Raw genomic sequence first — 26515 nt, 5'->3', positions numbered from 1 at the left:
TTCATTCAGAACACGATTTGTGGTGAATCTCCTGCGCTATTAGTAGAGCCTCTTAGCTACATCTAGGTTCCCCATGGACATTCAGGTACTTAGTGTCTGCATTTGGATAACTTATTGTCTTGTTACTCAGCCACGGATTTGAATAATTTCGTAGCGTTACATTTTGGTGTTCTTTCTTCGTTGATGCTTGTTCCACGTGAATAATTTCGTAGCGCTAGTTTTTGGCTAGTTTGCATGGGTACAGCTTGTGAAGCAGGATCTGGGTGTAAGACTTCTCCTCAGCACCAACAAGGAGAGTTTCCTCTCGAACAAACAACATGACGTGTCTGATCTTCAGCCATGTAACCACACCGAGGCTGATACTAGGATACTGCTCCATCTCGCCCATGCAGCACAGCAGCGCCACCAGGTTGTCTTGGTTCGCACAGTCGACAGTGATGTGGTCATCCTGGCCATTCACTTCTTTTCATCACTTGGGCTGTCCGAGTTGTGGGTGTGTTTCGGCAGTGGGAAAAAGATGCGTGACATTCCTATCCACATTATCTCTGCCCAGCTGGGACCATCAAGGTGCCTGGCACTGCCACTATTCCACGCGGTCACTGGCTGTGACACCGTGTCACAGTTTCTGGGATGTGGCAAGAAGTCAGCCTGGCACTGGCAGAGCACACCAGGACTGACGGACACCCTTGTTGCCCTCACCAGTGAACCCCAAGAGCTCAGCCCACAGTCTCGGCACATGCGCACTCTAGAGCGCTTCGTTGTAGTCATGTACAGCAAGAGCTGTGGTATGGAACGAGTCAGTGAGGCTAGGCTTCGACTCTTCACAAGTGGGAAAAAGACATTAGAGGCCTTACCACCAAGACAAGCTGCTTTGTATTAACACATCCGCAAAGCAATGCTGCAGCCCAGCTTCTTTTGGATTCAGGCAACGTCTGTCCACCAGGACATTCCTGACTTCCATGACTGGGGTGGCACAAGGACAGCAGTGGTGGATGGTTGCCCTTTTGGACAACCCTTGAGGACAGCAGTAAGGCCTGTTCCATCCTTTTGCAGTGTGGCTGTGCAAAGTCATGTACAGGGAACTGCAAATGCTGCAGAGCTGGCGTTCGTTGCACAGGTCTGTGTAAATGCGAATGTGGATGTGTGAACAATGAGGATTCATGAATCGGTGTCATACAGTCACAGGAAGTGGTCTGATTGATACACTGGTTGGTTGATTAATTTAATTTACTGCCTTATTGATTGGATAATGTTTGTCTTGATGGTTATTAGCCGATTTTGTTGATCAGTAAATGATACCTTGATCTCGGATATAAGGCTTATGTGTTGAAAAGAGAATGAAATACAAACATAAGCTATGAAAATAGGTTTTACTTGTGGTTCTATGGCTAAAAGTGTCAAAGTTATGGATTTTTTTTTTTTTTTTTAGCGGCCGCCCTATTGGAAAGCGTCCCTTGTCAATGCTATCGCCAAATAGACATCAGATTTTGAATCAGCGAGGTCTAAAACCCCAGAAAAGTGCCTTTAATAGTAATTATGTGACTTTTGGTTGGCTAGTAACGAAAAAGTCAGTTTTTGAGTGCCCGCCATTTTGAATTGTCGAATATGGCGACCCTGTTGAGAATTGGCTTTGACTCCCGGCAGATTTGAATTCAGCATGTCAAAAACTACAAGTGTGCCGAATTTCATGCTTGTAGAAGAATTTTCACAATCCGTCCTTAAAATCCCCCTAACAGACCAGACTAGACTACTCGATGGTGACACGGTGATCATTGAAGGTGAGGGAAGGACTCGTCTAGCTACAAGGTGAAGTGGCCATGCAGCCCCTGATGAGGCAGCTGTCAGCTAGGAGCCTCCCAGAAGCTTACAAGAAATACTGACAATATGCATTGTTGTTGTTTTTTCTCTGAATGCAGTGCAGTAACACATGCCTTCCACAATACAAATCTCAAAATATTGATGTATAAAGTTTGAGTGCAGTCTATCACATTGTATTTTGGCAGGGGGTGATCAGGCCAGATTGTTTTTGGTTAGTTATAGTTAGGGAATATTAGGTTAGATTTAGTTTTGTTAGGTTTGTCATACGCTTCGCGCATTTCCGTATCCAGTTGTGGCAGAGAAGGCTGCGCTCATCTCCATATTCCCTGTTAAGTTAGTCAAACTTCACCCCTCCCCCCCTGGTGGATTTCTCTGCTATGGATGACACAGTTCAGTCTGTCCATGCATGTGGTGAGGACATTGAGTTCACCAAAAGTTTCACTTACCTTGGTAACATAGTGCATAACAATAGTTGGTCTTACCAGGGAGTCACTCCATGGATTGACCTGGCCCACAGTGTTGTGGAATCACTCAACACAAGTATATAGGACAAAAATCCGAATTTTCAAGTCGCTTGTGCTCCCCCTCTTTCTTTATCGCTGTGAGACATGAGCACTGCGAATTATGACGTGAAGAGGTGTGTTGATGGTATGAAGTGCCTTCACAGGATCATGGGGTACCTCTAAAATGATATGCCGAACCAGAGACTATTTGATGAAACTGAATCAAGGCCTCTCACTGTTTAGTCCGGCATTATGGGCATGTGGCACACTTCCAGGACGTCATTCTTTCCAGTAAGGTAGTTTTTGTACGTACAAGACAACACTGAGTGGAGGAAACCAAGGGTCTGGGGCCCACATAGCTCATGGTTCGACAAGTTGATCGATCCTGCCAAGTGGGGGTTTTAACTGAAGGGTTAGTGTTGCTTGGAGGCCCACTCAGAGGGACTGTCGGGAGTGAAAGCAGCAGCCGGAGGGTGAGTGAAACAGCGCGCAGCCTGGCATATGCTCCTTGTTAGTTAGTTAGTTACAGGGTCAAAGGCCAGTGTGACAGAGATGAACACTTAGGCCAACTTAACCTACCTTTCATTGGATTTTTTTTTTTTTTTGTTTTTTGTTTAGTTCATTAAGGAATGTTGATTTGTTTGATTTATTTAGTATTGTTACAACAATTGGTTTTCTATTTACAGGGAAGGTAGCATTCAATATTGCATTCTGCAAAATATACATTGTGCTATATATTTAGCAAAGATTATTCACTAATAATGACAAATAAAATCATAATTTAAAGACTAATAATTATAGAACACTAAATACTACAGTGTAGGAAGCAGACACTTTAAAAAAAGAATAATCAGTATTAGTTTCCTTTAAGCTTTAATTCCATTCTCTATTATATCAGTTGTATGTATTTATATTCACCCAGGGAGATTTTGGTATACTAATCATTGGGTATAGGCCAGCGTGGCCAGGGCAGGTTAGGCTGGTTGAGACTATTTTCCAGGTTTGGGTAGGTAGTAGTAGTGAATTTATTTACTGCATTTACAAAAGTAGTAAATTTCTTTTCAACTTACATAGTGCAAACAAACAAATACAATTATGCAGATGAGCAAAAAGAGGTGTTCCCTGTACCTCAGTTCAGCGAGTTCAGCGTTCAGCGAGTAGGTTCCTATGAAAACTTTCTTTGAGTGACAAGCGAGGTTGGGGTGAAAAGTCATCCTCGTCTCAACGCGTGTACAACGGGCGCAGAGGCTTGGCTGGCCCGTGGAGCCGTCCTTCCGGATCTTTGGGATGCTGCGAACACTCCTGCTGGGCTTCTTTACCTTTTCCTCTCAGAGACACTGAGCCGAATTATATCTCTGGCGGCTGGTTACGCCGCGCGACCCGTTGAATGAAGAGTGAATGTCAGGAGAATGAGGAATATTTTGTGATGAGCGTGTGTGGAGCTGGCGGCGTCAGCACACACATACACACTTGTTATATCATAATTTTAACAGCAATAGAAATACATTATACAATTCAGATTGAAAGTTATTCATGATTTAGGCGTTGAGAACGGCGGACCTGCACAACAGCAGAGACTGCGGTGGAAAGTTCTTTGTTGTAGCTAACAACCATGGCAGAAAACCTGCGCTTCTCAGGGTAACTAAGCCTTTTAAATAAGATGTTTTGCGAAAAATATTGATTTGTTTGCAAATCAGTGCTCAAGATTCCAAAATTTGCTTATGATAATACAGCAAGTCCACTTAAGTTCCATAATTTATCCCCACAAGTCCGCTTCAACACCGGCTTGGGGTTATAATGCACACAGGTAATTATTTTCACCTGCCACCTGTTGCGCCGTAGCGTATTGGGGGCCGCCGCGGCCCGGGGAAGGTATGATCATACTTCATAGGATCACTTCTATAGTATGACAGCCAAGTTCCCTGACCGAAACTTGGAGTGACCTCACGCCACGATGACGAGGCTAAGTGTCCGGCCCTGAGCGGGAAGCTGCCCCGTGGCCTGGCCAGGGGCTTGAGGACCGTCCACCACCCGTTCGCGGGGCGTGGCGGGCCGAGCACAGGCTGAGTGGTGGAGGACTATAGAGGATCTTCCTTTTTTTGATACTCCTTCCGTTTGGGAGGAAATAATACCTAATATCTGCGACTTCCCAATTTGGGTGTTATGAGCACTCGAGCATGAAGAATATTTTGTGGTGAGGCTGTGTTGGGCTGGCGGCGGTAAGGGAGGCGTTCGGTTGGCGGGCACAGGGCTTCTCGGCCTTTTGGCTAAGTTCAAAGTGTAGTAAAAGTTCTTATCAGCTTAATATCTGATACGATACCCATGTAGGATCTACGATATTAATCTGATTTTTGGACTAAGGGCTTGCTCCACCTTTGCCGCGGATCGGCCCGGTATTGCAGTAACTCCGGGATCGGTCTACTCCCCCAGGGGAGGAATCAGTAAACGATAATGATAATGTTATAAGGTGGATGAAGGAGACATGATTCATGCGTTAATGCTTGGGCTTTGCTTTGTACGGATCAGCTCTGTAATTTCGTGTCTCTGGAGTAGCCATAAACTTGACATATACTACGATGAGGGCCATTTCCTGTGGGGTTGCTTAACCTCTGTCACGAATCAGCCCGGTCCTGCAATTCCGGGATCATTTTTACTTCCCCGGGGGTGGAAAAAAAAACAAGATGAATACGGGTATTAGACCATCGTGTGTTGCTCACCACGGCCTGATCACGAACTAGACTTTTCGCTATCACCCTCCCGATTAGAGCATCTTCAAAGATTTACCCCTAGTATCACTAGGGGAAACAGGCCCTTGCACGGGCCATTGCCAAAGGCAAGGGTGCCGACCGACCGACTCTATCGGCGATCGAAATCTAGCCGTCCAAGTTGGTCTGTCGACGAGGACTGGCGTGTCTCTGACCGATTAGAGCAAACTCAGTATAGTTAATCTCTGGGTATTGCTAGATGTGTAGGTGTGAGTGTCTAGAGACAGAGTAACCTTGAAGCTGCATCACGGATTTTTTTTCTTTAAGTGCTGATTCCTTCCCTGCGCTTCGCTCATACTACAAGTGTTCTTTGTGTTCCTACTGACTCATCACTTTATATTTAGCTTCATTTTTCAAGTGCCATCTTTTCTTGTTCAAGTAATACCTTTGGAAATGTTCACATGTCTAAGATACTCCTCAAAAGTTTTGTCCCATCAGCAACTTCAGGGTATGCTCAACTAAAATGTTTTGTTTTTATTTCTTCATGAGTAAAGTTAAAATACTGTAGGTTCAGACACAAATATATCCTTTTTACAGCCCCACTTAATGCTCGTTTAGCGAGTAGATTCTGGGAAATCTTGTTTAAGAGGCGAATTATATAAATATACTTTTGTTGGTTGCCTCTGGCGGTAGAGGGTGTCCAGACAGGTAATGGGCCTCACTTGCCCCATGAAACCACCTTTTGACCTTATTGGGGCCCGTAGGCACTCCTGCAGAGCTTTTTCAATGTTTTTTGACCATTGCACTCCGGCGGTGCTGACCCCTGTGATTAACCCAAATGTGGTTAACTCCAGTGCGAATTTTTTGATAACGGGGGATTGAGTTCGCGCATCCCCCTAATAACCTTATGATGTTACATTATTAGGTAGTATGGGTGGGTGGGTACAGTGTACTCAGCATCCCTCCAGGAGATAAAAGGTTAAACCGGACTGGAACCTACCGAAGTATCATGCCACCATGCCAGAAAGCAAGGTAAAGTTGGGGTAGTCGTAGTAAATTTATTTTTATCCCCTTGGTCTCCTTCACTCAGGGGTGTATAATGCTAAAAGCATCGTCGCGCTTCTTGAAGTCACTGTGTGTCCATGTCTCGGCAATACAATAAGGTAGGGAGCACACACACACACACACACATATATATATATATATATATATATATATATATATATATATATATATATATATATATATATATATATATATAATCGACCTGAATGATCAACATTCAGCACAAAAGCATATTGGCAGTAATTAGGTAGGTGTATAAAACATACCCTGGTTAAACGTCATTTCCATGCGACGCTTTGTTAAAAAGTTATTAACAAAAAACAGTGTTACGCTGGCTCTGATTTTCATAGTAAGTAGGAACATAGATTAGATGTACAGCTGGAGGAGGCCCTGGCTGCGGGCTCGCCGTCCGCGTTTTGGTACTCGGCGGCCACTAACACCGGCGCCCGCCAGCTGCCGCCAAATCTGCCGAGACGGGAGGCATCCAACATCCGCCGCCTCCGTCTCGGCTACAAATGTGCGTCGGTCCTTCACCCGGATGACCCTGTCCCTGTCGAGTGCCCGTACTGCGAGGAGGAGGTCCTCCAGCCGCTCCTCCACTACCTCCTCGAGTGCGGTGCGACGCGCAACCTGCTTCCAAACCGGGAGGGGCTCTCAGCGCCAGCCTTGGTGGGGGCCTTGGACGACAGGGCGCTTACTGCCCTAGTGCGGGCATATGAGCCGCCCAGGTAGGCTCTCTGTTCTGTATATATGGGCGTGTTAGTGCGTGTATGTATGTGTGGGTGTTTGTGTGTGAGTATGTGCGTGAATGAATTTTTAAGTCAGCTACAGGACGCCTGGTGCGCCTGTGCCCCAACCCACTTAGTGGGAAGGGGTGTTTAACAATCTATATATGTGCGTACATTGGCGTGTGTGTGCGCGTGTGTATGTATTTCTGTACCTGCACACGTGCGCGCGGCGTGCCGTGTATGCACATATATAGCCCCAGCCATGACTGCGACGGGCCGTCGTAGTCGACAAAGGCCCGTTCCCCTTCTTAGGGGTTAATCTTAAAGGAAGGTGGGCGGCATCGCTTCTCGGCCTTTTGGCTAAGATCAAAGTGTAGTATCTGTTCTTATCAGCTTAATATCTGATACGATCCGCATGTGGGATCTACGATATTAATCTGATTTTTGGACTATGGCGAAGTGCTAGGGGCTTGCTCCACCTTTGCCGCGGATCGGCCCGGTATTGCAGTACCTCCGGGATCAGTCCACTCCCTCAGGGGAGGAGTAAACTCTCATGATAGTTGCTATGCTGTCTAACGCAGTGAGGCAGTGTTCTTGGGTATCTGCCGCCATCATGCTCTGAAGGGTCCGTTACGGCTCCTGGAGGTGATGCAGACCGCTCCTCCACACTGATCGCATGCCAAGTAAACTTCTGCAAACGGAGTAATTCGGTTTTGATTACTCTTCAAAAGTATTCATGAATACTTTTCATTAAAAAATACCTTCATGACTCCGAAAGACGGCCCACCACTCTACTCTTTATATCCCGTGGGCAATAGCTAGGATGGTAGAGAAAAAATCTACAATAAGCATGTATCAATCTGGACTATCAGTCACCGTCCACGCTGGCCAGTGGCAACTTTATGAGTCAGACTCCAGACGCTGCGATGCCAGTCTGCGAACTTGTTACATCAACCAGCTCTTGCTCTTGCTGTACAGGTGACCCGTTGGAGAGTCAGGCCTTCGCGTCGGCACAACCTGTAAAAATAAAAACAAAACAAGCAGTATCCATTACAAATCTTCCAATTCCCTATTTCTTGCACACCACATCTTTTCCAGAAAACTCTTCATGGCTTCTATAATTCTATCATTTGCTTCAGTACTCAGTCCCAGCAGCAGCAGCATCCATTCCCTCTCTGCTCCTGCAATCCTCCCATTCACATCCCAGCCCATCTCACTCAGTGCCACCCTCATCATCTCCGTCCTTTCTCTCCGGTACCTCCCACACACCAGTATCACATGCACAACAGTTTCATCCATACCCCTGTCACACATCTGACACACTTTGCTGCGGGACTCAGACCACCTGTAATTTCTTGCATTCACATTCATACACTGCGCTCGAGCTTAGAAGAGAAGATCATCACCCAGGCCTCCATCATACCAGCTGACACAATGCGGGGCTTCCTTTTCCTTGTACCACTCCAAAGTAGTCATTCGTTCCATCGCATGCTTCCACCTCCTCAGACCGTCACCTTTCACTGCACTGTCTATCTCTCTCTTTCACTTTCTCACATCCCATTCTAGACCTTCACTATTCCTGTCAGTCACCTTCCATTCAAAGAAACGCCTCCCTTTCTCTCTGCTCACCCACCTGACTCGCATACCACTGTCACCAATCATTCTCATGCAGTTCTTAATCCATTTGCCCTCATGCACACTCCACAAGTAAACCTTCCGTGCCAGTCTCGCGTCATCCATTCGTTCCAATCTGACTTTGTATCTAAGGGTAGCCTTCCTAAATCTTTCCCTAAAGGTACTCCACCCCATATCACCCCTCAAAGCTTCCACCGCTGCATACCTTGGTGCATTCAAAGCTAACCTACCGATCCTATTTTGCCCTACTTCCAATTTATCCATTTCCAATTAACTCCTTGTAATCACCTCCATCCCACACATCATACTCGGCACTGCTACACTCTTCCACACCTCTCTCAGCACATCATACTTACATGCTTTCATTTTTGCCGCACTTCCCAGACTACTAGGCTAATCTTCTCATTCTTTGTCCTTTCACATCCGCTCGGACTCATCCATACACCCAGGTACTTGTATGCATCTGTTTGCCCTAGCTCTGTGTCTCCTAGCCTCCAGGTCCTATTTCTCTCATCTTCTGCCCCGTTCACAACCATTATCTGACTTTTTTCACTACTATATTTTACTCCAAAATCTCTCTCATACTCATTCACCACATCTAATAGTTCCTGCAGTTCCTCCGCTGACTCACTCATGACTACCACATCATCTGCATACAGAAGCACACTTACCCTGTCTTCTCCCACTTTTACTCCTGCATTCTTTCTCCTCATCCTGGCTGCCAACTCCTCAGTATACAGACTGAAGAGAGTTGGAGACAGGATGCAGCCCTGCCTAACACCTCTTTCACTCCTCACCCACTCTGTCTCTAATGCTCCTAACCTATACCTGGCTCTCGTATCCACATACATACTCCTAATGATTCGCACTATCTTATCACTCAAACCTACTTTCTCCAATACCTTGCACATCACCTCCCTGTTTACTCTATCATACGCTCTCTCAATATCAAGAAACCCAAGATACAACGGACTTCCATTCCTCTTTTTCCTCTCTATCATATCATTTACCACATACATATTGTCCTCTGCCCTCCTGTCTGTGCGAAAACCATTCTGCTCCTCACCCAGCACTCTCTCTTTCAATCCACTTACACAGCGTTTCATTCAACACAGCACAGAAAATCTTTCCCACTGTATTCGCCAGGGCTATCGGCCTATAATTCTTCAGCTCTTTCTTACTCTTATGTCCTCCCTTGTGTATCAGAGTCACTCTGCATTCGTTCCATTCCCGAGGCACCCTCTCATTCTCCCATACACAGTTGAATAACTCAGTCATCCTGTCTATTACCACCTCACCTCCATTCTTATACAATTCATACGGGATCTCATCCAGCCCTGCTGCCTTGCAGTTCTTCTGCTTCTTCAAACATACCTCGACTTCCTCTCTGCTAATTCTCTCATTCAGCTCATCCGCATCCTTCCTCTCAAGCGTTACACATCCCTCTCTCACCTCAAAAACTTCACCCAACCCTCTAATCTCTTCCCAGAAACCTTTTACACACTCGTTCATCCTATATGTGTCCCTGATATCCTTACCATTTACTTTCAGGCATTCCACGGTTTCACTATCAGTCACACTCTCACCCCTCAAGAATTTATACCATTCACGCCCACCTTCTAGGCTTTTTTCTTTCAGAGCCTCAATCACACTCCTCTCACACCTGACCTTGGCCTCCCTAATCTTTCGTTTAGTGACCCTCTGTTGCCTTACATACTCTGACCATGTTTTCTGATATTCATTCTCTGCCTCAATGTTTTCATGTCTCTCTTTCCTCAGTCTCCTTCCTAGCATCCCTGATCTCCCCATTCCACCACGGCTTGTACTTTCTCTTCCTTCCATTCGTACTCACATACCCAATCCATCGAGTTGCGGCTCTCCTTACATTTCCTACAAACTCACTATTGGCTCCACCCACGTCATGCACACTCCCATTTATCCAGTCTAATTCCCTCGGGTCTACCTGGAAATCTTCCCATCTGATATTCCTCAACCTCCGTTTCTTTCTTTCCCTCTTCACTTCACCTCCATTTCAGCAAACTTAGTCTTGTTCTTGGTTCGGGAGGTAATTTTCCCTTTCGGATCCAACTACAGCCTTTGTAACGGCTTACTCCCTCAGGGCCAATACCCTGAAAATCCAAAAATAAAATATAACCATTTGAAAGAGCCCGTATAGAGGCACAGATGGGGACATCTACAGGAGTCTGCAGTGTACTCAGACCTAGCAAGAATTCTATCACCCTTTCTACATTCCCCTCTAGCATCCTATTGCATACTTATGTTCCTAATTCCTGTGTCATTATTTCTACCAAACTCTGCCTATCCCTATCATACCTAGGACACTCTAGTAGCATATGTTCTACTGTCTCGTCAACCTCCCTTCACACATACGGCATACGTTGCATAAAAAAAAGAAAAGGGGCTTTTCCTTTTTCGAGTGGTGATTCCTCCGTACGTTTCACTCATACTGGATACAAGAGTGATTTCGGTGTTCACATTGACTCCCATCACATAACATTTAGCTCAAATTAAAAAAAACAAAAACGAACTTTTCTTTATCAGCAAGTTACTTGGGAAATATTTACCTGTAGTTAAGTCTCTCCTCAAAAGTTTTCTGTCCTGTCATGTACTTCATTGTGTCCTCAACTAAATGCTTTGGTATTTTTCATCACGAGTAAAGTTCGCCTATGGTAGGTTTAGACTCAAATATATGCTTTTCCAATTAACAGTTTCACTTGATGGTCGTTTAAGGAGTATATTCTCGGGAATCTTGTTTGAGACGCGAATTAAATGTCGGGATGATAAACCTGTGTTGGTTTGTTCTGGCGGTAGAGGGCGTGCAGGCAGGCAGCGGGCCTCACTTGGCCCGTGGAACTTTTTACATTATTGATTCATGTACTCACTTGCAGAGCTTTATGATGATTTTGAGAGTAATAAAAATCTGAATTTTGCTATTATTCTAAGGGCAGTAGCGTGCGGCCTAGTGATTGAAGAATAACTTATTTGTACATAAGGATAATTTTTTGGAGTGCGCGTGTGGAGCCTGCAGAGATGTGGGTGGCCGGGTTGCTGCGGAAAGCATACTTACCTGGCACAGGAGATACCGTGATCATGAAGGCGGTTTTCCCAGGGCGAGGCCCGCCATTGCACTCCGGCGGTGCTGACCCCTGCGATTAACCCAAATGTGGTTAACTCGAGTGCGAAATTTTTGATAGCGGGGGATTGCGTTCGCGCATCCCCCTTCCTAATACACACCACAATTATATACTAGGTAGGAGTATAGGTGTACGGTTATATGCAACACCTGTCACGTTTGTCTTTGGTGTTTTAATGTTACAGTTGTGATATAAAGAGGGTTTGCATATCACTTGGTAATGTCTAATTTTCCTTTGATATTCAAACAAGCCAGTTTTGATAAAACGGGAATGTATTTCACAAGCTAATGTCTAATTTTCCTTTGATATTCAAATATGCTAGTTTTGATAAAAGGGGAGTGTATTTCGCAAGCTATGATTTTGACTTTCATTCAGAACACGATTTGTTGTGAATTTCCTTTGCTATGGGTAGGGGCTCATATAGTCAATCCAGGAGAAACTGTCGGATTTGGGGGGTTCTGCGGGGGTCTCCTTCCGTACCATCCTGTATCTCTGTCTCCAGTTGTGGGATTGAGTCAAGGTGTTCATTGGACCACCATTAGCCTCCCTTCATTTCCTCCTCTCTCTCTCTCTCTCTCTCTCTCTCTCTCTCTCTCTCTCTCTCTCTCTCTCTCTCTCTCTCTCTCTCTCTCTCTCTCTCTCTCTCTCTCTCTCTCTCTCTCTCTCTCTCTCCGTGTACCGTGTACCAGCGACGGGCCAGATTTGTGGCTTTACCGTGTACCAGCGACGGGCCAAATTTGTGGCTTTACCGTGTAGCAGCGACGGGCCAAATTTGTGGCTTTACCGTGTAGCAGCGACGGGTGAAATTTTTGCCATGATACAAACCCCCCAAAATAGATGATACATAAACTGATCACAAATGCGTTGATATATATTATGAAATGGTTTGCGTGAGTGATGATTTTTTCTCATTATTTTCGCTTAGAGGGACCTTTAAAAAGCATGATCCCCGCAGCTACCATGTTAAAAAGAACAGTAGCACATTCTGACCTAGCCTTCCTTAAATGTAGTCATTTATTCCTCGTTCTTTTTGCCTTCTCCCCTCTCAAGGTGCAGGACTTTACACTTTTCTTCATTGACTTGTAGTAGCCACTTTTTGTTCCGCTCCTGTAGCTTGGTGATGTCGTCTTGTAGGAAATCCGCAGTCAAGGGGTTAAATATATAGCTATTCATTTTCATTCTTTGCCTTTTCGTATCACAAAAAATAAAGAATAGATGAATAAGATGACAGTTGCACACCTTGACCTAGCCTTCCTTAATATATAGTCATTCATTCCTTGTTCTTCCCTTTCTCGTGACATAAAAAAACTAATGAATAAAACGACTCCAGCACACCCTGACCCCAACACTCCCTTTGGTGGATAGGCACTGGGGCAGCGTCCGCGTTCAGGGCAAAAGTCGCGGGTCGGCAGTCCTCCACCTGACCTCCAAGTACCACGTAGGTGACGTGACCTCCATCATCTGACCTCACCGCCAATGCCCGCCTTCCGCCTCATGAACCGAGCAACCTGGCATGGACACAACGGCTCGACCGTGACCTTCGCGACCTGTGTGTGGTTGATGTTCCGGGAGGGCGGCGACAACTCTGGGGTGGCGGTGCTGGAGGTGACGGTGCCCACGGGCTACGGCACGCCGGCGGAGGCGCTGCGGAGGCTGGTGGTGGAGGGGAAAGCGCCGAACCTGCGCCGGGCGGACTTAACGGAGCGGAGGATTACGTTCTTTGAAAAGGTGGAGTTTGAGGGAGGGAAGAACTGACCGCATTTTTTCCTTTCCTTTTTTTTTTTTTTTTTTTTTTTACCAGGAAGAGCATGTGGTCAGGATGAAATAAAGAAGAGGATAAAAGATCTTGTTGTGTGCCTTGGTTTTGGTATTGGCATATGTATTCTACTTTAAGGCCTATTTACTCCAGCTCTGTATTCATTCCCATTTAGTGCTTGGGCAATGTATTTCTCCGTCCCCACAGTTTATTTTCTTATTGTCTAGGGGGAGGCCGGCAGGTACCGCCCCCTTCCCTTGTTGTGCATTCATTCCTACCATTGTATCTTTTTAGTTTCAAGGTGCTACCTACACATGTATTACTAGTTGTATAATCACATTCTGCCCTGCCTGGGGGTTGGGATGGCATGTTCCTCCCTTCGCCCTTGTTGTGTACCTGCAACAATAAACTTTCAATCAACCAATCTTGTAGGAAAAGTATGTGTGTTTGTATTTACTCACCAATCTCAGTTAGTGTGTTTAGGCCATTAGTTTTTTTTTTTTTTCTTATTTTTCCTGACTGCAAAGTGTGATTGGCCTACTAATGTTGCTGGTTTTTATTCCCCACTTCTGATTTCTAGTAGTGTGTGAGGCCCATTATTTTTTTATTTATTTATTTATTTATTTTTCCTTCTTCAATTTTTCAGTTGAAAAGCATATGCGTATGTGGAGGATCACTTTGCCAGTCTTGTCTGCTTCTTATTCTTTATTTCTCGTATTTCAAAGACTGCATTACAGGGCACTCCTTTGCTGATAATTTTTTTCATAATTCTCTGATTTTATAGTGTGTTTGAGGCTTTTTTTTTATTTTTTTTATTCCCCATTTTCTTTCATTTCCTCCAGTAATGACTCAAGCTCCTTTTTTGTTTACTTTGCTGTTAAAAAGAATAGGTTCTCCTCCACAAATAATCATTCAATGTTTCCCCTCTGCCACCTCCACAGCTGACTGGCAGCAAGACGTGTGTGGAGTTCTCGGTGGAGCGCTGGTTCCCCGCCGCCAACCCGTCAAGGTGTACGAATACAGTCGGAATACTACTCCCCAGGTGAGCCTCGTTGGGTGTGTCTTCCTCTCTCTTGGTGTTGTGGCTCTTGTATGGAAGGCCAAGCAAGTATTCTGACCTCCAGACGACTGCTTGCTATAAATTATTATTCTTTCTCCTTTTCCTATTTCCTTTTCCTCAAATTTTTTTTTTCTTTTTCTTTGGTGGTGTGGCTCCTGTACTAAAGGCCAAGCAAGTATTCTAACCTCCAGACGACTGCTTGCTATAAATTATTATTCTTTCTCCTTTTACTTTTTCCTTTTCTTCAAATTCCTTTTCTTTTTCTTCTTATTTTTCTTTGGTGGTGTGGCTCCTGTACTGAAGGCCAAGCAAGTGTTGTAACCACCAGACGACTGTTAGCTATACACTTCTTTCTTCTCCTTCTTCATCTTCTTTCTTTTTTTCTTTGGTGGTGTGGCTCCTGTACTGAAGGCCAAGCAAGTGTTGTAACCGCCAGACGACTGTTAGCTATAAACTTCTTTCTTCTCCCTCATCTTTTTTTTTTTGGTGTGGCTCCTGTACTGAAGGCCAAGTAAGTGTTGTAACCTCCAGACGACTGTTAGCTATACACTTCTTTCTTCTCCTTCATCTTCTTCCTTTTTTCTTTGATGGTGTGGCTCCTGTACTGAAGACCAAGTAAGTGTTGTAACCTCCAGACGACTGTTAGCTATACACTTCTTTCTTCTCCTTCATCTTCTTCCTTTTTTTTTGTGGTGTGGCTCCTGTACTGAAGACCAAGCAAGTGTTGTAACCTCCAGATGACTGTTAGCGATAAATTCTACTTCTTTCTTCTCCTTTTTCTTTTTCGTTTTCTTCATCTTCTTTTTCCTCATCTTCTTTTCTTTGGTGGTGTGGCTCTTGTACGGAAGGCCAAGGAAGTGTTCTAACCTCCAGACGACTGTTCGGTATACATTCTTCTTTTTTCTTCTTCTTTTTCCTTTTCTTCATCATCATCTTCTTCGTCTTCTTTTTCTTGTACCTGTTCTTCCTCTACTAATACTTTTCTTTTCTTCTTCTTCTTCTTCTTCTTCTTCTTCTTCTTCTTCTTCTTCTTCATCATCATCTTCTCCTCACACCGCCACCAGTCAACCCACCCTTACCTCCTCCACCAGTCTTCTCCACCAGCCTAACCCATCTGCACCTCCTCCTCCATCTCCTCCACCAGGCTAACGCATCTGCGGGTCATACCAATGTCCAAACTGCCCCGTTTTCTCCTACTACAGCCCCGCCCCGCCCAGACCCGCCCCACCCCCTTATGGCTCTGGCTCACCCTGGGTCTGCTCTGGGCACCCTTCTGGCCTCCTTTGAGTTGAGACACTGTTTGAGGAGAGTGCCTGCAGTGATGTGATGTTTATGCCGCTGCTACCACTTGAGGGATTGTTGTGCTGGCTGTCTTGTGTTGTCCTGGTTTTGTTGTCCTTGTGTTGTCCTTGTCTTTCGATCTCTCTTACTACATCATTCATTCATCCATTCTTCTATCATTGTCTTTGCTTTTTATCTCTGTCTCTCTACTTCATTCATCCATTCTTTTGTCCCAGCCTTTGTCTTTCGATCTCTCTTACTTGTCATTCATTCTTCCATTCTTCAATCTTTGTCTGTTTTTTTATGTGTGTGTGTGTGTGTGTGTGTGTGTGTGTGTGTGTGTGTGTGTGAGACGCTAAGTTAACCAAAAAGACAAGCTGTGAATGTCCCCTTAAGAGCTGGTGTATGATAGGTCGCTGTGAATGTCCTCTTAAGAGCTGGTTTACGATTGGTCGCTGTGAATGTCCCCTCAAGCTGGTTTACGATTGGTCGCTGTGAATGTCCCCTCGAGCTGGTTTACGATTGGTCGCTGTGAATGTCCCCTCAAGCTGGTTTACGATTGGTCGCTGTGAATGTCCCCTCAAGCTGGTTTACGATTGGTCGCTGTGAATGTCCCCTCAAGCTGGTTTACGATTGGTCGCTTTGAATGTCCCCTCAAGCTGGTTTACGATTGGTCGCTGTGAATGTCCCCTCGAGCTGGTTTACGATTGGTCGCTGTGAATGTCCCCTCGAGCTGGTCTACGATTGGTCGCTGTGAATGTCCCCTCGAGCTGGTTTACGATTGGTCACTGTGAATGTCCCCTCGAGCTGGTCTACGATTGGTCGCTGTGAATGTCCCCTCGAGCTGGTCTACGATTGGTCGCTGTGAATGTCCCCTCGAGCTGGTTTACGATTGGTCGCTGTGAATGTCCCCTTAAGAGCTGGTTTACGATTGGTCGCTGTGAATGTCCTCTTAAGAGCTGGTTTACGATTGGTCGCTGTGAATGTCCCCTCAAGCTGGTTTACGATTGGTCGCTGTGAATGTCCCCTCGAGCTGGTTTACGATTGGTCGCTGTGAATGTCCCCTCAAGCTGGTTTACGATTGGTCGCTGTGAATGTCCCCTCGAGCTGGTTTACGATTGGTCGCTGTGAATGTCCCCTTAAGAGCTGGTTTACGATTGGTCGCTGTGAATGTCCTCTTAAGAGCTGGTTTACGATTGGTCGCTGTGAATGTCCTCTTAAGAGCTGGCTTACGATTGGTCGCTGTGAATGTCCCCTCAAGAGCTGGTTTACGATTGGTCGCTGTGAATGTCCCCTCAAGAGCAGGTTTACGATTGGTCGCTGTGAATGTCCTCTTAAGAGCTGGTTTACGATTGGTCGCTGTGAATGTCCCCTCAAGAGCAGGTTTACGATTGGTCGCTGTGAATGTCCTCTTAAGAGCTGGTTTACAATTGGTCGCTGTGAATGTCCTCTTAAGAGCTGGTTTACGATTGGTCGCTGTGAATGTCCCCTCAAGAGCTGGTCTACGATTGGTCGCTGTGAATGTCCTCTTAAGAGCTGGTCTACGATTGGTCGCTGTGAATGTCCCCTCAAGAGCTGATTTACGATTGGTCGCTGTGAATGTCCCCTTAAGAGCTGATTTACGAAAGGTCGCTGTGAATGTTCCCCCAATGAGCCGGTTTTCGGTTGTTCAAGAGCCTCCCTGCGTAGCCATATGCCGAAGGAGGTTGTTTTGGGTACGTAATGCGCCAGAATGGAGACGGAAAACCCAGAACGAAGAGGGCGCGTAATATAATGTTCACTGTAAATACTTCAACACATAAAACGTATAAAAAAATATATCCTTGGGAACGCTGATGCTCAAAAACAAGGAAATTTCATCAGTAGTCGAGTCTGTGTAGCGGAATTAAGTACGTAAGCATTCACTCTTTTATTGACGTACGCGTGTAAGCTTCGTAATAAACAGTTTGATACCTTTCAATGTTGTTGTCGAGTTCTGTGTGCGTAAAATATATCGCCGAAGATAAAAAAAACATAGATAAATGTGTCCGTCTTGTCGTAATTACCTGCGTTACGATTCTGTCTGTCTATCTGTGTGTGTGCATGTCTGTGTGTGTGTGTGTGTGTGGTGTGTGGTGTGTGTGAGACATCTGTCCTAAGTGAAAGGTACAATATATATATGTAAAGTATTTCTTAACATAGCAATATAAAAGTGACAATACCTCGTGTGAGCGCATTGTGTGTGTATGTGTGTGTGTGTGTGTGTGTCCGTTTCCAGACAGAAGTGAATGCGTGCGTGTTCATATAGCAGATCGAAAAAATCTTAAAAAAAAAAAATATGGTGCACATGTATATAGATATGAATTACTCTCTCTCTCTCTCTCTCTCTCTCTCTCATATGGTCCATAAAAATTTGCTTTTCTTTGTCAATTTCATTAAAACTCTCTCTCTCTCTCTCTCTCTCTCTCTCTCTCTCTCTCTCTCTCTCTCTCTCTCTCTCTCTCTCTCTCTCTCTCTCTCTCTCATAAGGATAATAATAGGAATAATAATGATAATAATCCATATATAGGCAGCTTATAAGGTGGCTCAAGAATCGTATAGGAAATGGAACCTCAACCCCATGCTAGAGAACTATATAGACATCTTTACACACACTAAGTCAACGGAGGTGTTTTTTTTTTTTATAAGGGCAAGGCAGACTGTTTTCCGTACCTATAGGAATTGTATTATCTCGTATGTATAGGCTATTAAAGTATTTGGTATGCTTATGACTTGGTATACTCGAAGCCATACCAGACGAGGCACGTGGGTGTTTGGTTTCCCTGGGTTTTGTAATTGTAGGTGAAACGCTATGGAAGGGAGAGTGACGTAAGGTGGACTCTGTGTGAGAAATGCATAAGTTAACCTTGATAGTAAGGAAATAAATGAAGAGGAAGGAATTAAGAGAAGGAAGAAATAATATAAATAAGGATAAACGAAGGGAGAGACGAAGGATAAAGGAAGAGAGGAATAGAGAAAAAGATAAATGAAGAGGAAGGAAGAAAAAAAAGGAATAATGGAAAATAAAGATGGTAAGAAAAGATAAATATAGAGGAAGGAAGGAAGGAAGGAGGAATTGATAGAAGGAAGGATAAAGGAAGAGAGGAATAGAGAAGAAAAAGGTAATAAGGAAAGATAAATGAAGAGGAGGGAAGAAAGAAATAGTAAAAGGAAGGAAAGAAAAATGGAGACAGGAATAAAGGAAAAAAATTATTAAAATAATTATAGAACACTAAATACTACAGTGTAGGAAGCAGACACTTTAAAAAAAAAATAATCAGTATTAGTTTCCTGTAAGCTTTAATACCATTCTCTTATTATATCAATTGTATGTATTTATCAGAGCTGGGCGCGTTACTGGATATCGGGTAGTCCGGTACCGCTCCTCCGCACCTCGAAACACATATAGTCCGTACCTGTACTTCCGCGCCTAAAAAATTTTCACTCGTTCCGGTACCGCACCTCCGCACCTCCGGTACCGTACCCAAAACTATTAAAGCGCGCCTGAAAAATCTAGTCCGTACCTTAAAAAAAAGAAATACAAGGCAATACTGCAGCATTATTATTATTATTATTATTATTATTATTACCATTATTTTTGTTATCATTATTGTCATTTTAACGCATAGAATCTCCACCACCTGAAGTAAAGTAACTACTTTTACACTCATCATAATTATCATACCTCAGTACACATGCAACACAGAAAATTCCGGTTAATATCATTCAAAAGAGGAAGAGAAGATATGGGAATAAGGAAAGATATGTTGCTGATTCAGTTTACTATATGTATCTTTCACAAATGATACGCAGTAATTAAAAGTGGTAATCTAAGCGACATTGTTTTAATAATGTGACCGTTTCTTTCATTCCCAGTTTTGTACAATATGGTAACAGGACACGTGTGTCTCGACGTAAGGAAACCAACACCTTGGGTTCTTGCTATCCGTGCACGTGGTGTTGTCATTGATGACGCACTTCCTTTAAGACGGACGACAAACGGTATATTTTGAACCGGGCCGTAAATCTGAAAGAGTGACGTCACTCAAGTGGCGGGAAAACATGCCCTGCAGCACAGACCGCGTAAACGACCGGAAGTATTACTGCAGAGCGCGGACTGTTTGTCGTTTTCATTTTTTTTATCCTTGAAAACCTCAGGTGCGGAGGTACGGACTTAAAATACTGCCGTTCCGCACCTGTTACTTCCGCACTTTTGAAAAACTTTCCGCACTTCGGACCTCCGCACCTCGTTTAAAGGTCCGCAGGTCCGGAGGAGCGGAGGTGCTGACAGAGGTACGGAAGTGCCCAGCTCTGGTATTTATATTCACCCAGGGAGATTTTGGTATACTAATCATTGGGTATAGGCCAGCGTGGCCAGGGCAGGTTAGGCTGGTTGAGACTATATTTTCCAGGTTTGGGTAGGTAGTAGTAGTGAATTTATTTACTGCATTTACAAAAGTAGTAAATTTCTTTTCAACTTACATAGTGCAAACAAACAAATACAATTATGCAGATAAGCAAAAAGAGGTGTTCCCTGTACCTCAGTTCAGCGAGTTCAGCGTTCAGCGAGTAGGTTCCTATGAAAACTTTCTTTGAGTGACAAGGAAGGTTGGGGTGAAAAGTCATCCTCGTCTCAGCGCGTATACAGCGGGCGCAAAGGCTCTCGGCTGGCCCGTGGAGCCGTCCTTCCGGAGCTTTGGGATGCTGCGAACACTCCTGCTGGGCTTCTTTACCTTTTCCTCTCAGACACACTGAGCCGAATTATATCTCTGGCGGCTAGTTGCGCCGCGCGACCCGTTGAATGAAAAGTGAATGTCAGGAGAATGAGGAATATTTTGTGATGAGCGTGTGTGGAGCTGGCGGCGTCAGCACACACATACACACTTGTTATATCATAATTTTAACCAATAGAAATACATTATACAATTCAGATTGAAAGTTATTCATGATTTAGGCGTTGAGAACGGCGGACCTGCACAACAGCACAGACTGCGGTGGAAAGTTCTTTGTTGTAGCGAACAACCATGGCAGAAAACCTGCGCTTCTCAGGGTAACTAAGTCTTTTAAATAATATGTTTTGCGAAAAATATTGATTTATTTGCAAATCAGTGCTCAAGATTCTCAAGATTCCAAAATTTGCTTATGATAATACAGCAAGTCCACTTTAGTTCCATAATTTATCCCCACAAGTCCGCTTCAACACCGGCTTGGGGTTATAATGCACACAGGTAATTATTTTCACCTGCCACCTGTTGCGCCGTAGCGTATTGGGGGCCGCCGCGGCCCGGGGAAGGTATGATCATACTTCATAGGATCACTTCTATAGTATGACAGCCAAGTTCCCTGACTGAAACTTGGAGTGACCTCACGCCACGATGACGAGGCTAAGTGTCCGGCCCTGAGCGGGAAGCTGCCCCGTGGCCTGGCCAGGGGCTTGAGGACCGTCCACCACCCGTTCGCGGGGCGTGGCGGGCCGAGCACAGGCTGAGTGGTGGAGGACTATAGAGGATCTTCCTTTTTTTGATACTCCTCCCGTTTGGGAGGAAATAATACCTAATATCTGCGACTTCCCGATTTGGGTGTTATGAGCTGGCGTCGGTAAGGGAGGCGTTCGGTTGGCGGGCACAGCGCTTCTCGGCCTTTTGGCTAAGATCAAAGTGTAGTAAAAGTTCTTATCAGCTTAATATCTGATACGATACCCATGTAGGATCTACGATATTAATCTGATTTTTGGACTAAGGGCCTGCTCTACCTTTGCCGCGGATCGGCCCGGTATTGCAGTAACTCCGGGATCGGTCTACTCCCCCAGGGGAGGAATCAATAAACGATAATGATAATGTTATAAGGTGGGTGAAGGAGGCATGATTCATGCGTTAGTGCTTGAGCTTTGCCTTTCACGGATCAGCTCTGTAATTTCGTGTCTCTGGAGTAGCCAGAAACTTGACATATATTATGCTAAGATGAGGGCCATATGCTGTGAGGTTGCTTCACCTTTGTCAGGAATCAGCCCGATCTTCTCGCAATCCGGGATCATTTTCACTTCCCCAGGGGTGGAAGAAACAAGATCAATACGGGTATTAGTCCATAGTGTGTTTTTCACCACGGCCTGATCACGAACTAGACTTATCGCTATCACCCTCCCGATTAGAGCATCTTCAAAGATTTACCCTTATTATCACTAGGGGAAACAGGCCCTTGCACGGGCCATTGCCAAAGGCAAGGGTGCCGACAGACCGACTCTATCGGCGATCGAAATCTAGCCGTCCAAGTTGGTCTGTCGACGAGGACTGGCGTGTCTCTGACCGATTAGAGCAAACTCAGTATAGTTAATCTCTGGGTATTGCTAGATGTGTAGGTGTGAGTGTCTAGAGACAGAGTAACCTTGAAGCTGCATCACGGATTTTTTTTCTTTAAGTGCTGATTCCTTCCCTGCGCTTCGCTCATACTACAAGTGTTCTTCGTGTTCCTACTGATTCATCACTTTATATTTAGCTTCATTTTTCAAGTGCCATCTTTTCTTGTTCAAGTAATACCTTTGGAAATGTTCACATGTCTAAGATACTCCTCAAAAGTTTTGTTCCATCAGCAACTTCAGTGTATGCTCAACTAAAATGTTTTGTTTTTATTTCTTCATGAGTAAAGTTAAAATATTGTTGGTTCAGACACAAATATATTCTTTTTACAGCCCCACTTAATGCTCGTTTAGCGAGTAGACTCTGGGAAATCTTGTTTAAGAGGCGAATTATATAAATATACCTTTGTTGGTTGGCTCTGGCGGTAGAGGGTGTGCAGACAGGTATTGGGTCCCGTAGGCACTCCTGCGGAGCTTTTTCAATGTTTTTTTGTAGTGCGGCGACGGCTTGATGAGCGAGCCTCCCATAACCCATTCAGCGAATGGGGTACCTCTTTGGCCGACTCGGTAAGGAGTGGCTCTCCCGTCATGCTGGTCGCGGATTCAATCCCAGGAATCCGGGGAATACCCTCTCCTTGTTGTGATTAATTTCTCGTGTGTTTCGATACACCCAGAGGACGTGTGGGACCAAGAGAGAGTAATAGAAAAAGAGAATAGAAAATCTCTTCATTAAATTTTGACCATTGCACTCCGGGGGTGCTGACCCCTGTGATTAACCCAAATGTGGTTAAAACTCCAGTGCGAAATTTTTGATAGCGGGGGATTGCGTTCGCGTATCCCCCTAATAACCTCATTATGTTACATTATTATAGGTAGTATGGGTGGGTGGGTACAGTGTACTCAGCATCCCTCCAGGAGATAAAAGGTTAAACCGGACTGGAACCTACCGAAGTATCATGCCAGAAAGCAAGGTAAAGTTGGGGTAGTCGTAGTAAATTTATTTTTATCCCCTTGGTCTCCTTCACTCAGGGGTGTATAATGCTAAAAGCATCGTCGCGCTTCTTGAAAGTCACTGTGTGTCCATGTCTCAGCAATACAATAAGGCAGGGAGCACATATTTAGATATAATTTAAATCATTAAATATATTACTCTTGATATAACATTTAAATCATTTTAAATACGGTATATTTAATTTTGATTTAAATCATGATTTTTTTTATACTCTGATTAAAATCGATTTAAATCGCTTGATTTAAATCAAAACAACCCTGGTACCCATCACGGTTAGTGTAGCGGCTGTGGAATCGCCTACTTATTTTACACCTATGAATAATCGACCTGAATGATCAACATTCAGTACAAAAGCATATTGGCAATAATTAGGTAGGTGTATAAAACATACCCTGGTAAAACGTCATCTCCATGCGACGCTTTGTTAACAAAAATATTAACGAAAAACAGTGTAACGCTGGCTCTGATTTTCATAGTAGGTAGGAACATAGATTAGATGTAGTGTTAAGAAACACCTGTCAAGTTTTCATTTGATGTTGCCAGAGTTGAAAATTGTTCATGCCATGTGAATTTATGAAATTCATATTTTTCTTATTTTCTAATAGCCATAGTACCTGCTCGAGATAAAGCAGAAGGGGCAAGGTTCACAGATGATAAGACATTTGCTGGTACGTACATGATCGAGGCAGCTAGCTATAGAATACACATAAATATATTCCGCTCCACCATGCAGTGTTGCACAGAATTCATGGTTTTCAACTGTGACGAGTTTCTTTTCGCGGACTGATGAACTATAATGTGACTTACCAAATTAAATACTCCTGCTCTATTAGACCATCGTCGATCGATCGACTGAATCCCCCTAAATGTTCAGTTACTCTTTCAAAAAATTTCTGTCTAATAAGTAACTCAATGGTTTTCTCAACATAAAAGTTTTCTTCATTTTTCGTCACGATTAAAGCGGGTTTTACTCACAAACATATATATTATTTGTCTATCGATTGTGCTATGTAGTGCTCGTGTAACGGGTCTTTAGACGGTATTGGGTGTCTTAAGCACTCATGTGGGGTTTGTTTAACTTTTTCTGACAATACCCCAAATATGAATTTTGATTTTAGGCGTAGGGTAGCAGCGCTCAGGCTGCAATGTATCAGTCTAGAACATGAGGAATATTTTGTGGTGAGCGTGTGTGTAGCTGGCGGCGGTAAAGGGGGCGTTCGGTTGGTGGGTGGCATCGCTTCTCGGCCTTTTGGCTAAGATCAAAGTGTAGTATCTGTTCTTATCAGCTTAATATCTGATACGATCCCCATGTGGGATCTACGATATTAATCTGATTTTTGGACTATGGCGAAGTGCTAGGGGCTTGCTCCACCTTTGCCGCGGATCGGCCCGGTATTGCAGTACCTCCGGGATCGGTCCACTCCCTCAGGGGAGGAATAAACTCTCATGATAGTTGCTATACTGTGAGGCAGTGTTCTTGGGTATCGGCCGCCATCGTGCTCTGACGGGCTCTGAAGGCTCCGTCACGGCTCCTGGAGGTGATGCAGACCGCTCCTCCTCCACACTGACCACATGCCGCAACACACCCTTCTGCAGGGAGCTATAGCGTGTTGTGTGATATGACTAGTAGGGATGGGGGAACCGAGTATACTTTCTGCAAACCGAGTAATTCGATTTTGATTACTTCAAAAGTATTCATGAATACTTTTCATTGATTGATGAAAAATACTTTCATGACTCCGAAAGACGCCTCACCACTGCACTCTTTATATCCTGTGGGCAATAGCTAGGATGGTAGAGAAAAATTCTACAATAAGCATGTATCAATCTGGACTATCAGTCACCGTCCACGCTGGCCTGTGGTAACTTTGTGAGTCAGACGCTGCGATGCCAGTCTGCGAACTTGTTACACCAACCAACAAACAGTGCATAAAAAAAAGAAAAAGGGCTTTTCCTTTTTCGAGTGGTGATTCCTCCGTCTGTTTCACTCATACTGGATACAAGAATGATTTCGGTGTTCACACTGACTCCCATCATACTACATTTAGCTCAAATGTTCAGATATGATCTTTTCTTTATCAGCAGTTAAGTTCCTTTGGAAATATTTACCAGTAGTTAAGTCTCTCCTCAAAGGTTTTCTGTCCTGTCATGAACTTCATGGTATTCTCAACTAAATGCTTTGTTATTTTTCATCACGAGTAAAGTTCGCCTATGGTAGATTTACTCATATATATGATTTTCCAATTAACAGTTTCACTTGATGGTCGTTTAAGGAGTATATTATCGGGAATCTTGTTTGAGACGCGAATTAAATGTCGGGATGATAAACTTGTGTTGGTTTGTTCTGGCGGTAGAGGGCGTGCAGGCAGGCAGCGGGCCTCACTTGGCCCTTGGAACTCTTTTTACATTATTAATTCATGTACTCACTTGCAGAGGTTTTTAATGTTTGTGAAAGTTATAAAAATCTGAATTTTGCTATTATTCTAAGGATATTAGCGTGCGGCTTAGTGATTAAAAAATAACTTACTTGTTCATAAGAAAGAGTTTGTGGAGCGCGCGTGTGGAGCCTGTGGTGATGTGGGTGGCGGGGTTGCTGCGGAAAGCATACTTACCTGGCACAGGAGATACCGTGATCATAAAGGCGGTTTTCCCAGGGCGAGGCCCGCCATTGCACTCCGGCGGTGCTGACCCCTGCGATTAACCCAAATGTGGTTAACTCGAGTGCGAAATTTTTGATAGCGGGGGATTGCGTTCGCGCATCCCCCTAATAACCCCATGATGATACGTTGTATGGAAGCATATGTCGGCGGGCAGATGCAGTCTACTCAGCATCTCCAGGAGATAATAGGATAAATTCGCCTGAACCTACTGATGTATCATGCCACCATGTCAGAAAGCAGGGTAAAGTTGGGGTAGTAGTAGTAAATTTATTCTTATCCCCTTGTCTAGTTCCAACAGCATCGTCGCGCTTATTGAAGTCACCGAGTCGATGTCTCACAGCCACCACAACTTGGCAACATGGGAAAAATTCGCTGCCACATGTCAGAATTTATACAAATCGTTGTTATATATAATCCTAAACATCGACACTCATTGTACTATGTAGCTTCCTTTACTATATACAGAATATATAAAATATCACTTTCAAATAGCACATGGATGGGAAATAAGAGAGAGACGCATGTACGAAGGTTGATTTGGCAGAATGTTGGGAGAGAGCGCGTTCCTTTCCTTATGATCTCCCCTCCTCCTCCCCCATCTATCCCCATCCTCCTCTCCTCCCTCCCTCCTCAAAATATCCTGCGTATGTGAAGAATGAAAGGAAGAAAGAAAGGAGAAAGGGAAAAAGCAAGAAATAAGGAAATAAAGAGAAGAAGAATGAAAGAGAAAGAAAAGGGATGTCAAGAATGACATAAAGAGAGAAAGA

General features: G+C 44.3%; 1 protein-coding gene, 6 non-coding genes and 2 pseudogenes across 7 annotated transcripts in view; all 9 read left to right on the top strand.

Moving 5' to 3' along the window:
• The window catches only part of LOC126984726 (uncharacterized), an 81746-nt gene that overhangs the window by 25034 nt on the left and 30197 nt on the right, over positions 1 to 26515 (top strand). The window contains exon 2 of the mRNA XM_050838732.1: positions 14307 to 14407. The gene's annotated coding sequence lies outside the window, so the exon portion shown is untranslated. The remainder of the gene's footprint in view (positions 1 to 14306; positions 14408 to 26515) is intronic.
• Positions 4196 to 4393, top strand: LOC126984963 (small nucleolar RNA U3). Its single transcript, XR_007738256.1, has one exon. It is a non-coding gene; the product is annotated as a small nucleolar RNA U3 (small nucleolar RNA).
• Positions 4569 to 4748, top strand: LOC126984957 (U2 spliceosomal RNA; annotated as a pseudogene).
• LOC126984950 (U2 spliceosomal RNA) lies at positions 7160 to 7352 on the top strand. The gene has a single exon (XR_007738250.1). It is a non-coding gene; the product is annotated as a U2 spliceosomal RNA (small nuclear RNA).
• Positions 11535 to 11697, top strand: LOC126984958 (U1 spliceosomal RNA). The gene has a single exon (XR_007738252.1). It is a non-coding gene; the product is annotated as a U1 spliceosomal RNA (small nuclear RNA).
• Positions 21020 to 21217, top strand: LOC126984961 (small nucleolar RNA U3). The gene has a single exon (XR_007738254.1). It is a non-coding gene; the product is annotated as a small nucleolar RNA U3 (small nucleolar RNA).
• On the top strand, positions 21351 to 21530 carry LOC126984953 (U2 spliceosomal RNA; annotated as a pseudogene).
• LOC126984931 (U2 spliceosomal RNA) lies at positions 24322 to 24514 on the top strand. Its single transcript, XR_007738231.1, has one exon. It is a non-coding gene; the product is annotated as a U2 spliceosomal RNA (small nuclear RNA).
• LOC126984920 (U1 spliceosomal RNA) lies at positions 25693 to 25855 on the top strand. The gene has a single exon (XR_007738220.1). It is a non-coding gene; the product is annotated as a U1 spliceosomal RNA (small nuclear RNA).

Source organism: Eriocheir sinensis, chromosome 57, assembly GCF_024679095.1.
Source record: "Eriocheir sinensis breed Jianghai 21 chromosome 57, ASM2467909v1, whole genome shotgun sequence".
NCBI classification, from domain to species: Eukaryota; Metazoa; Arthropoda; class Malacostraca; order Decapoda; family Varunidae; genus Eriocheir; species Eriocheir sinensis.
This window is presented reverse-complemented; position numbering and strand designations above follow the sequence as displayed.